Consider the following 13,577-nt stretch of genomic DNA (forward strand, 5'->3'; position numbering starts at 1 on the left):
AATCAGTACAGATGTGCATAATTCAAGCTGGCACAGAAAGTGATGGGTTTTGCATTGGACATGTTTATTTTCTTCTTGCAAGGCTTAAGCATGTCATTTGCTGTCACACATGCCCTTGTGAAATCTTGGCAAGAAATCAATTTGATTTTCAGTGTCAAGCGGCTTTCTTTAATGTCTCTAGATAAGGTTTGTGTGTATTCTGTGCTGGAGGAGTTATGTGTGTACCACCTGGGGTCAACAGCAGAAAGCTCTCTGTGAAATAATCATGCACAAAATTTCAAGTGAATTTCTGTAGAGCTGTTGCTTCATTTCCATCTCTTCTAGCACTGGACATTCCCACTCCTACCTTCCCAAACAGGACACAACATAACATGCGACACTGGTGCCCAACCACAAAATTCGTTGTCTTTTTGGATGAGTTGGGGCTGGTTTCTAACAACATCCCCTGAACTCAAAGCTGCTTAGGGCAAGTTTGCTATTTCACATCATGAACTGAGCAATGTTGAACCACACTGCTACTCACATGTTGTATCCACAGCCCCAAGGGATCGGATTTCCTGAGACCTGATGAACGGATACTGATTAGACAGAATCCTTTACCTTCTGAGGGATATTTGATATAATAAATAGCTTCGTGTGAAACATTTCTGCCTTTTGTTACATGTTCTGCATATAGGCAAAGCTGTATGTTAGTAACATGTGGGCAACACCCAGAATACAGCGCTGAGATGGACTCCTGCAGAGTGCCAAGACGTGTATGTGATGTGACCAAAGCAACAGAAATGCAGCCGTGCAAAGGCAGTTGCAAGTGAACCCTGCAGTACAACGTCATGTTTATCAGTCTTATGGAAGTTGTCAAACTGTATGAAAACATGCAAGAGTCTCCCAAAATAGAAGGATTCTATATTCCAGCATCAGCACAGTAAATGTGAGTTTAGAAATGCCATTACTGGCTTTTCTGTTTATGTCAGCTGCATTTCTTCAAAGGACTTTAACCCCCTTTCAGCCCGTGTTGAGCTGTGTGATCTCATCAGATCTCACCAGCAGAGCGGTGCCAGGGGAGGTGGGTGTTTGCATTGAGGGTATTTGCATTGAGGGTATTTGCATTCAGGGTATTTGCATTCAGGGTATTTGCATTCAGGGTATTTGCATTGGGGAGCTCCGTGCCATAATTCCTAGTGTTCAGAAAATGACTCCCCTCTGAGCTGGGGCTTTGTTCTGTTCAAAGAGTGACTCTGTCTTTTGATGCAGGCGGATAGCTGGGATGGGTGTCCCAGGACTTTACACAAAAGGTGGCTCATGGCCATTCTGGAAGCTGGTGCTGCCATCCTGAGTCAACTCTAACAAGAAATATTATTTAGTACTTCCTTCCAGTGTGTACAATAAGTCGCCTTGTGTGCTTGTTTCTTTCTGCTTATGATAGTGCTGTGATTTTGCTTCTTCTGTTCCTTTCTCTTGGGTGCAGTAATTCCTCTATGAATTTGTTATGCTTTAAGATTAATAGAGAGTAAATGACTGCAGTACAGAACAAAAGCAAAATGGCCTTTAGAAGTGCGTGAATCTGTTCCGCCACATCATGTACCAATTTCATCAAATTCTATTTCATCTCACCCCTTCCCTCAACAAAGTAGTCAAAAGCTGCTGCTATTTATAAATGTACTGCACATATATTCAGCGTCAGACTGTAGAGTTTGGTGCAGGCTCCCCTTGGGGGCCAAGCACGGAGAAGAGGTTACCCACTGCCTTGTGCATGGTCTCTCACCCAACAGGGATTGGAGCCGAACAGGAAAGCTGCCTTGGAAACTGTCTTAAGCATAAGCAGATGGCACCAAAATCTAATAACACTTCATGAGTGTGAAACTCATTAACTCCCCTCCCTACTCCCCAAATTAATATTTTTGAGCCAAATATTACAGAATTTCTGGTCTAAGTTTTGGATTCAGATAGTCTGGCTGCTCCTTAGCCTGTAAAGCAAACTAGTGGCTGCAAGGAGTCCAGCTCATGTAACAGTTGAAGTGCCAGTAACCACTGTCAGCTCTTGCAGAGAAAGCCCATGACTGTAGTCTCACCAGCTCTTGGAAAGCAGCTTCTAACTAAGGGAAAAAAAAGGCTTTGAAGTTCAAATATAGTGCAGTTTTTCACATTTTTCCATGTATATTAAAAGCAGGTCTGTATGTTTGTCTAAGTTACATCCGACTGTTTTATTCCTGATCATTTTGGTTTTGACATGTGAGTGAATATGAGAGCTAATGCAGTTGCTGTGCGCTAATCCTTTCCCAGCAGAGAGACTCGAGGAGGCTGTTTCACCACTGCAGCTTTGCTCTGTTCACCCAAAAGTCGCTCACAACTGAAAGCAAAGCAGACACCTGTTGGCAGTTGCTGTCAGTTGGCAGTGATGCTCAGCAGCGTCACCCGTGCACAGCTCTGCACAAGCAAAGAAACCCCTCTGCACTTGATTGTACCACCTGCCAGTTCTTGTTTGGGATAGGAGATGCTGCCAGTCCTAGGAGCCTTGATGGCTGCACTAGTCCATCTCCTTGATTTTAGGTATCTATCAGCTTTTCATCCTGCCTGACACCTCCACCCATGAATGGGGCAAACATCTTGCTCAGGTCTTTGCTCTTCCCTGCTCCACAGGGTCCCTTGACAGCTACGTTTGGAGGAGTTCAGATCTGCAAAGTCCTGGTTGTGACAGGGAATTCTTCAGTGCCCCAATCTTCGCTATCAGTGTGCTGCAGCGTGGCTCAGTTAGATCAGAGAGATGAGATACTGTCAGGCATTCAGTATCTGGGTTTGACTGGCAATAACGCAGCAAAAATGAAGGAAAGGAAGGAAGGAAAAGGAAAGCTGGCAGAAGCGTCTGAGTGATTATTATTGCTTATTGCAGAACAGTTTGTATTAGTCAGAAAACATTTCATGCTGTCTTGCTAATAGGGAATCCTTTTTCCTAAACTTAATAAGCATAGAATATTTCAAGCTAAGGGGAGATCCACAAGGAATGTTAAAAAAAAAAAGGCAACAAAATGTGATTTATAGTACAGGAGCACTGTTATGTGTCTGACAGGAAAGCCAGTAAAATCCTTGGTGTTTTAGCTTAGCTTCTTTCATCAGAGAAATAAGAACAGCAAAGCGGCTCTTGCATGTTTTTAGCTCCCAGTGGGGTAACCTCATTCTTGTCAAAGAATGTCCAGGATTCTCTTTTCTTTCTATTTGTAATGCTCAGATATTATAAACATCAACAGTAGTTGAAGAGAAATTAGGAAATCCAAGAAAAACTTGCTCCGTTAGGAAGCAGCAAACTTTCCTGTGTTGTTGTGACCCAACCCTGGAGTTCTTTCTGCTTCTGAGAGGTCTGATCTGTTCGTTGTGGGGATGTGTGGGTAGGCAGAAAGCTTGGAATAAAGGTGTATTAGATCAATTTATTCACACACGATTCTGCCCTTGTTTCCCTAGAGCTCCAGCTGGCATTAGCTGGAGTTTTGCATGAATAAGAGTGGAAAAAAGTCAGAATTTCTCTCTTGCTATTTTGTTCCGTGTGTTCAGGTGCAAATGAAAGTATACAGGAGCAAATGAGATTCTCACCGCTGACCTCGAGGTCTTTGGATCTTCTCTTAAAGTGTAAATTTACTGGATGTCAGTGCAGTCACGGTATAATCTGACCGTGCTGCAAATACAGGCATCTAAAATAGAGGAGAACGGAGGGGGCAGTGCTGGGAGGTTGAAGCACGTCCTTATGGCTGGGTGATCTGACCTGAGCTTGAGCACTGTTTCCCCAGTTGTGGCTGTGGGCTGAATTTGGGGACCTGCAGAGTTCTGTCCTTTGGTGTACGAGGAGAAATGAAGCCCAGGTGTTGGCATTCCACCGCAACCTCATTTTATTTTGCAATTAATTTCCAGCAGGGGTGGTAATTCCTACTGCACTCATCGTGATCAGAAATATTTGGCAGATTAACATCATTTAGCTTTCATCTTCTCTAGGGAGATAAGAGAAAGGATTAAAGAGAAGGAAATTCCTCGCTAAACGCTGTTAAGTGTGTGAGTACAGAGTCTGGAGATGTGAAATCAAATGAGTGAAAACAAAGGAAAAGTTCAGGAGCCCCTTGCCACCGCCTGTGGGATTTACCCTTTATTTACTGCTGACAGTCCATCTGTCAGCTCCTGAGCAATGCTGGAAAGGAGACTACACCTGTCAACAAGTCTGTGAGGCAAAGATGGAGCAGATGTTGGAATTTGCACCACTGAAGCTGGGATTTATCATATCTAGCATAAAGCTGCTAATAGAGGAGAAAATGATCACTCTTTAGTTCAATGCTTGATCGTCTTCTTTTTTTCTCTCCCCTTTCTTCTTTCCTGAGTGCATATTCGCTGCTCAGCTTCAACAGAAAGGAGTAAGTTCATGAAGGAATTGCATTTCACTGGTATTCTATCAAACCAGAATAATGTGTTTAATATCTGTGCTGTGTAGGGGAGGTGGAAGATTCATGCACTCCGAGGAGACAAGGGAAGGAGATTCATTAAAGCCCGTGCTTTGGTACACTGCAGTATAAATCCAACCTCAAACACACAAAATGCATTAAGGAGAGCTGTGATACAAATCAGGAAAGAGCGAGTAAGTCTCAAGTCAGAGGAAGAACAGTATCATTTGCTATTATGTTATTACTTCTATATATTCTGCTGTGTGTTATTAATGGCAAATGTAATGCAAGTGCTAAACATGAAGGTGTAGCAAGGAAATACAGGCTGAAATTAAGTCAGGAACATTGAGGTTTCACATCTCACCGTGATGACAGTGCCATGCTCTCCCTTGAGGAGGGGTTGGGCTCCATTGGAGCACTTGGCAGCAATTGGAACACAGCACTGGGCAAGGGATGGGATGGCAGGGAGCAATCCTGCTGTGCTGGTGAGGGGTCAGCTAATAACCCTGTGTTCTGCTTGCTAAGTGTATTCCTTCCCCAGGGCACCTCACACACATTAAGTGGCTTATCTCCACGAGGGACACCTTATGTAGTGCTGTTATCCCAATGCACTGCTGGGGAAACTGAGTCAAGGTCCCTTGTTTGCCTGGGAAAGCTGACATCAGCAGCCAGCTCATCCAGCCCTGCCTACAGCATCAGTCATGTCTATCACATGCACTGTTCCTCACGTCCAACTTCACATGTGCATGAAGAGCAAAGGCTGTGACAAGCCAAAAGTGGGTGTGAAGCTGTGCTCACTTTGCACACTTACACAGCCTCGCTTGCTCTGACTCCCAAGCACACCTGTGCTCGGTATTTCAATGGCAGATGTAACTTGGATTTGCACGAACACTTTGGGAATCCATAACATTTAAGAGTGGATGTCAATGGCATCGAGTGCAGCCATTGGATAACAGCCCCTCACTGCTAGAAAAACTGCAAGCAAAGCCGAGGCATTGGGTTTTTGCTATAAAACAGAAACTATTGATCCTGTAGCAGCGATCCGCTCCGTGTGCAATATTCCCATTGCATCAAATGAACGATGTCGTCTTAATCACCTTGTCTGAGAGTGTCTGCTGCAAGAAAAAATTATATCCGTGACTTCAGCTTTCCATATGGATTGTGGAGTTCTGAGGGAATCTTGGAGAGAATCTCAGGCTAAACAAGTGCCAGCTGGGAGCCAGGCGCCGGGTACCCCCGTCTGCTGCTGAGTGCAGGCACACACACATCACTCCCATAAAGTCAGACTGAGTAGAAGGTATGAGGATATACATTGGTATTTCAAGTAGAATATATTTCCTGTCAGACAGAAATGTGTATTTATGGGTGACTGTTTGTTTATTGGGGACGTTTCCTGGAAATTATTATCTATTTCAGGTTGTGGGCAAGAGGCAGGCATTTGAAATCTATCTATGGGTGTGAGCAGATGCATTAGTCATCATTTCGACTTGCTTTCACGAATTCTATATTTTACAGCATAAAATGATGTGCTCGATAGTAAAATTAATATTTTTATCAGTTTTAATCTGTCATTTCAGGACAGTTACTGATTTGCCATATCAATAAGATCAGCATCACTGAAGTTAACAGATTTACATTTCTAACTTAATTATGAGCTTAGTCAATTTTACCCGAAGCCTCACTTGAAAAATAAATACTTTGGGTAGCACATCTCACCAACTGCGTCTCTGCGGTGCTCCTGAGAATCAAAGTCTGCTCCAGAACTTAAAGAAAGGAGAAGGGCTGGCTCATCTGCAGTACCTGTTCTGATGGATCCCATCAGTGGTCCACAGCCCTCCTGCCATGGCAAGGCCTTTCTGCCCTCCTGGTTGGCCACAGAGCAAAGAATATAAAGAAAGCATTGCACCAGATGTGGCACTTAACTCATAGGCATTCCCACTCAGATGCTGTGTGTGTATGGGAATGATCTCAATTAAGGATTTAGTAGGCTGTGTTAGTTCTTGGACTGTGCTGGGAAAAGGGAAGCGAGAATGATGATTACAAAAGACAACCACAACAAGTGAACTGTAACTGTAGCATGCTTCTTGATTGGAAGTATTTAGAAGGTGGTGCTGGAACATGGAAATCAATTAACTCAAGAAGAAATCATGTTCTTCACCTCCTTCCATGTTTCCTGGCATCCTGGTAGGCTTAACATCTGGGTGTCCTCAAGACATTTGATGCATTTCATTCATCATACATGACATTTGCATAATGCGAACATCATACTTTATGCAGATGCATCCTTGAATATTTCACAAATTATGATTGCCATTTAAACTTCCCATAAATAAATCCCACAGGGACTTGCCCACTTCTGAATGTGTGAAAATGCAAGGTCCAAAGCGATTCGTTACTTGCACTGGCACACCATAAATTCCCTTTGTATCGCAAGTAAATACGCTGTCTTTCATTTTATTTTCTTTCTAAAGCCATTAAAATTCTATTAGCTGTTTGTGAATATTATTTCATGCCATCTGCATTTACTCCTAAGTTGTGATAGCGACAGCTGCAATCATTTGTATGCATTTTCTGTGTACAGTTTGTTATTGAGTAACAGAACCTTCCTCTCGCGTCGCTATAGAAGATATGGCCAAATACAGAGATGGTTTGTTTGTAAATCCAAATCCCCAAAGTATTATTTTATTTATTAGGACAACAGAAGGGAAAATGGAAGATGAGACAAGGGGAAGTGTTTGATGTTATGTGACAAACAGTAATGTTTCTCCTTTTTACTTATTTATTTGCCCCTCACTTACGGTATTGGGTTGAAATAAGAGTGGGCACTGTACACATTTTGTTGCCACATCTTCAGTGCCTAAGTCTGAAGGCTTCTGTTGTGTAAAGATGTTGTTTTAATGGACTGGCTGTTGAATATTGTACAGGTGCTGAACTGGAATTCAGTCGAATGAGGTTTGATCTCCATGTCAGCACCTGGTGTGAAGTCCCCTGGCTTTCGGGTAGCTGAGGACAGAGCCAGTAATTCCAATCCAAATTAAATGTCTCCACGTTACAGAGCTATAAAAATGGATAGCAACAGGTCAGCGTACTGAGCAGGGGATGACTGAACATCCAAACTCTGTTTTATTTCATATTTATTCCTGTGAGCTTTCTCAGTGTGCAATGTAGGTCCATGCATCACGTCAGGCGGATGCGAGCTTTGCTTTGAGACCTTCCTTAGGAGCCATGCGAAAAAATCACTCTGGGGTGAATTTCCTCCAAAGAGAGGTGATTATGCCCAGAGGTTGGTTAATTTTGTGAGTGCAGAGCTTGGCAGGTGCCAAAATATTTCTGTGGTTTGATGCATGTGCTTGAGAAAGTGCGGCCCTCCCTAGTATGCTGGTGTAAAGTCTGGCTTGCAAATGCTCAGGTGATGAATGCCTCGGTATTTAACTGTGATTTACCTGTGGTGAGAGAAGGAAAAATTATGCAAATAGGGTCTGAATCAGAGCAATGAGCCCCTTTATATTCTCCAGAACACGTCAACATATAATGTTTTATGAATTGCTCACTTTCCTTTGAAAATAAAACACTTTTCTTTTTAGATGTTCAAGGTTATTCCTAACCATAAATTACGGAGGAAGAGTAACCAGATTAATACGGCCCCCAAGTGGCACAAATTCATACAGAGGTGGGATTTGCTTTCAGGAGAACCTCCCAGGCTGGGAACTGTCTGTGTGAACTGGGAGAAACCGAAGCAGCAGAAGCTCACATTGCAGTGCTTCCCACCTGGATTTGCTCTGTTAGCTGCAGGCAGGCTCTGCCTTGACCTCTTCCCATTGCTCTTTGCTCCAGACCCCCACATCAGCACTGCTCCTGGGGCAGGGGCTGCACAGCAGTGTGGGCTGGGCTAAGGGAAGGAGTGGAAATAATGCTGCATGAAGCTATTTTCAAACAACGCTGTCATCAGGAGAAGAAAAGCTCTTAAAACCCAGCGACGTCCTTGGAGTGAGAGCCTTATTCACTCGTGTGTGGGTAAAACTGAGCTTTCCAAAGGTGAAAACAAAATGCCATGCAGAATTTCCACTTCTCTCATCTCCGTTGTTTGTTCTCGTCCTCTGTGGCCTCAAAAGGGCTCAAACATCTAAGAAAAACAAATTTCAGTGCGTCGCTTTGAATAATCCCAACTGAGTCATCAATTTAAATGCCTCGTTCCTATTAGCACTTTCCATCAGCTCTGCTGAAAAGCTTTGATGAGGTTACGGCCATTTTCAACATGAGGCCATGAGAGTTTCTGTCACATGCTCTGATGCAGCGTTCCTCCCTCCGATAAAGTGATTGCCTCTACATGGAACATTAAGAAATGTTATTTAAGATAGGAGAATGAGAGAAAGCACACAAAAATTGGGACTTCTGTGATAAATCAGGAAACAGGTCTCCCTAATTTTTTATGCCACATTAGAAAAAGATCTTGGAGGAATCCGTGGAGGTTAAGAAAGCCAGGAGACAGCCTTCCTGAGCTGCATCCTTCAGACTTGTTGGTGACCTGAGGAAGCAGCACTCCATTTTCATTTGCTTTCTTAAGAGATGTTTTAAGGCAAGAGAGGGCAGCTTTACAAGCTACTCCACAATTCTTGCACTCGGCCAAAAGTTGCTCTTGACCTTAGCTCCTGTTTTCAAGTTTGAAAGCCTACTATTTGGGCCTCGCTTTAATGGCTTTTAAAGCCTATGTACAGATAAAAATCGATGGGAAATCAACACCGCAGATGATAAGTGACTGAAAAAATGGAGTCACTGATTGCAACCTGGAGACCTCTGGTGCAAAAATAGCTCTGTAGCTCCACTGAGACGAGCCTCAGTAACTTGAGTGGCAGACAGAGATGGAGGCTCCCTTGGCGTGTGGATGTGCCTGCTTGCTGGATTTATCAGTAGAAACACAGTCCAGTTTCCATTTGTTATTCTAATATCATGGAAAGTCCATTTGGAGAAAGAAAACAGCTTCGGCAGGGTAGATTCCCATCTTCATCCCATCCAGTCTGGCGAGATGAAATTATTCTCCGGAGCTGGTAGGCCTGTAACAGGCAAAGATATGTCTATAAATCTTGGAAACTGCTGTTCTTTTGCTTATGGGTTCATTAATAGAGTGATGGACCCTGGAAGAGAAATTGCCTTCAGCGTGATTGCCATTAGCAGGTTTGTTGACAATGAGCCTTCTGACCTTACCAGGCAGCGAGGCGGCGCAGCGCTTGGAAGGGAGCTTGGAGAGTAATTACCACCATGATACATCTTGGTCTGAGCTGGAATTAAAACAAAAAGTCCATTTAGTAGCCTTGAAGGTCACTAGTTTTTGCTGCCTGGGTGGGATTGTTTTATAGGGATGTTGTCGCCGAAATGAAACTTAAAACATGATTCTGGTCTGGTCTGTATTGAGAACGGTAGAGAGGCTGCTGCTTTCTGCTGCTGGCTGTTCATAGGGTAAATGGGTTTGGAGTCTAAAAGGGAGCTGAGAGAAGGGTCTGGAGTGTGTGATTAGGGCAGGAGAGGGCATTGTGGAGTGCCTGAAATAATGAGGGATTTCTGATGGCGCAACAGATTTCCCTGTTGTCAAGAGAATAGAATGTGACTGCCAGGTTTGCACCTGTCCAAAGGTGGCAGATGGAAGTCAATAAAATAATCTTGAGAGATGGGGGCTCCTACTCTGAGCTTGCAGAGCTACATGACTTGCTGCAACCTTTTCCCGTTATATTGGCTTTTCTCCCTGTCACAAACTGTTTGTTTCATAAGACCAAAATTACTGGAAGATGCTGCAGAGAAATGAAAGTCTAATGATGTCCGATTTATTCTCGATCCTGCTGGCAGTTTAGCCTTCACGACGCAGCATATTTTTAATTAGTTTTGAGTTTCCTCTTTGGAAGACCACAGGCTCCAGATGGCAGGTGATGTCATCACCTCTCCTTTATGGGGTTTGGACCTACGTTGCTTATCTTCAGCTCTCCCTTGTTGCAATGCAAGCACGGTGAAAAGGCAAAAGTGGGAAGAAGGGGTTTACGAGAAGTGAAAACATCCAGAAATAGAAAGGGCAGCAGGCTCTCAGCTCTCCCAGAGGGCCTGGATTGGGAAGAGAATGGTTTTACAAAATAAAGTAAGCAAACAAGCAACTGAAATGGTTGGGTGTTACCAAATTTCTACCTATCAGCTCACTGAAGTTCTGTATCAACGTGAGTTTGAAGCTGGAATCTCATCAGTGTAAGAGACGTAGTGCACTCGGTGTTGTAGGCTGGTTTATCACTGAGAGGTCAATTAGCACTTTTCATTGTGTCCCCTTTGAAACTTAAGTCCTGAAAGCTGGACTTTTCAAATTTCCTAACTCAGTGTTGTGAGTGAAGGGGTGAAAACAACTCTGCAGCACCACTAGTCCAGAAAGAGGGGAAGGTCAAGCGTTAGAAGCTTTAGATCAGTATCTGTGACAGCGGAAATGAAGTAGAAAAAAAATGGAAAAATAATATACTCGTTTTTATCACTTCTGTCTGCTACTTTCTGAAGCATTGAAAATGTTTTCATCTGCCTCGAGCATCCCACTCCAGTCGCTGCATGCAGGGTGAGCGTGTAATCCTGCTGCTGCAGGACCACCAGTGACTGATGGCATCCCTCTGCTCCACCAGCTCTGCCTGTAGCATGAATGCTTCAAAGATACAGGATTAGAAACTGATGCTGCTCCAAAGACAGAGCGCGTTTGGTGCCTGAGATCCCATCAGCTGTGGTTCCAGAGCTATCTTAAGGTGCTGGATCCTTGCCCAGCTGAAGCCCTGTATGGTTCCATAGCCTTGCTTTGTTCTTGCAACGTTTTCAACCCTTCAGCACAGTCCCTCTGTCCAGGAAAGGCAGTGATATGGTGTCAGAGTGAGTACAAGCATGGTGTATCCTGAGCCAGTGCTCATTAAAGATCTAAGGAGTAGACTGTGGAGGCAAACAGACACTGCTTTAGCTCCAGCTCTTTCCCGTGTTCACCAGGGATTCCCTGTCCTGCCCAGGGATCATCTAATGCGTGAAAAACAAATTTCACATCAACAAGGACTGAAAGGAGTCCTTATTACTAGAACTTGAGTATGAGGTCCATTAACTTTAAAACATGGGCTAGCCTTGGAGAACCCTGTGAGTTTTTCATCTGCAGAAGAAAGACCTGAATTAACAGGACCGCACAAATACATCACTGCCCTGAGTAAGCGCTGTCATCCACTCCTGTGAGCACCCCTTCCAATGGCAGATTCATGGTCCTCGGAGAAATTAAACTCAGTTGTGGGTGGAATCTAATTTCATCCCTTGTCATTAAACATCTGCAGTGTGGATTTGCTGTCCTACCGGGGTGTTACAGAAAGGAATGCGCTGCTAAAGAGCAGTTGATCATTCAGGGAGTTCCCTCTGTTTTCCATGAAAAGCATGAAAACAGGGCTGCTCTTGAGTGCAGGGAGAATATTCCCATTGGGATGTGCTTGGCCACAGCCTTGAGCCTGGGGTTCCTTCTGGGCCAGGCAGTTGTGCACTTGCATCTATCTCATGTGCAAAGATGCCCAGCAGCAGCATCCTCCAAAACCAACATTCAGCTTCCCATGCTGTATCAGTCGGGAGCTGATAACAGCTATCGGGAGCACAGATACCATCTGAAGTGAATCTTTCATTTCCTGGCCAACTTGCCAAGATCAACAATGCGAAGAATATAGTGCTGCTCTCACTGCAGAACAAATATGACTCTCCTCACTGTGCTTTTTTTTTTTTTTATTTACCTCGGGAAGTTTACATTCCAAAGTAAATCTCTTCACAGCAAAAACAAGATCCCAGAGTCTAGTCCACAGAAGTAACAGCTGGGTCGTGTGTTCTGGGACAAGCCAAGACCCAATGGGATTCAGTGACTGGAGCCCATCCCAACCCAGCACTGGGAGCAAGTGGGATGCTGTGCCTTCCTTCCCTGGAGCCCCAGTTCCAGAGCTGGCATACAGAGCCTGCTGAGCATCTCTTCATCCACAATCCAGGCACACTCTAAGACCTCTTCCTGCAATGGAAAGGTATCACCACTGTTGGTGATCCTACAAAAACCTGACACGAGGGCACGTTCCTAGCACAGTGCCTTCCATGAAGCAAATCTGAGCTCATTTAATGAGTAAATGACAATAAATCAGGAACTTCCTGCTGTTCCCAATGACAACGCTTCCTGTAATCTGCGTGAGAAGATTCTGCTGAATTTAGGTAGCATTGCTCAGGACAGATTATTTACACCCAGACTTCGTGTTAGGGAATTAATAATTTTGCTGTACTCCTAACTGATCACAGTCATGAATTCTGATTTGCTGACATTGAGTCCCAAACAAAAGCACAGAACCTTGTCTAATAGCACTATGCAAAAGAATATTCAGGAAATATTAACAAGTTTCATATGGTAATTTATGTAAATATAAACCGTAACTCGGTTGAAAAGATTCAGTTGAACCTATAGAAAGAGTCTGAAAGTCAAGGTTTTCATGATAAAACATAAATTGGTCTTTACAACCCAACATCGTGCATCCTTGCACAGAACAAAGAAGGGAAAACCAGAAGCTTCTCTAAAAACCAAAAGCATTTCCCATTTTTGTGTTCAGGATCTTCAGTGATGCAGTTTTCTGGAATTACAAACAGACTTTATCGAGTTGCATTTGCATAGAAGAAACCTTGCAGCTCATTAAGCTCCAGGCTGCCTGCCGCTCTCTATGCCACGCTTCAGGACCAATTGCATGGCATGGCAGGACCAGGGCTTCAGCCTACCCTGAGTTCAGTGGGATGGAGATGAGCCAGGAGATGAGGCAGCTCCTTTCTGGCCCCGTCTCTTTCACTCCTGCCACACCAGATCTGCCAGTCAGCTATCCAAACCCCGCTGGGCACATAAGATCTTGATGATCTGCTGATGCAGAACGCAATGAAGACATTGGGCTTCATTTGGTTCCGGATGACTTCATTAAGGTCATTTCCAACCTTAGCAGAGCCTCCTCTTCCATCTCCCGTCTGAGTTTTGCAAGGACCGTGTATTTTAATTAAAGACGTTTAATTAGTCTGCCCGTAATCTGTCAAAGCTCTCATGCTGAGGCATAATTAATGTATTGAGCCTCTACCTTGCAGCTTCCATTATATGTATGTTTCCAAAACAAAGCTGCACTT

This window comes from Phasianus colchicus, chromosome 25, assembly GCF_987193195.1.
Source record: "Phasianus colchicus chromosome 25, bPhaCol1.hap1.1, whole genome shotgun sequence".
Lineage (NCBI taxonomy): Eukaryota > Metazoa > Chordata > Aves > Galliformes > Phasianidae > Phasianus > Phasianus colchicus.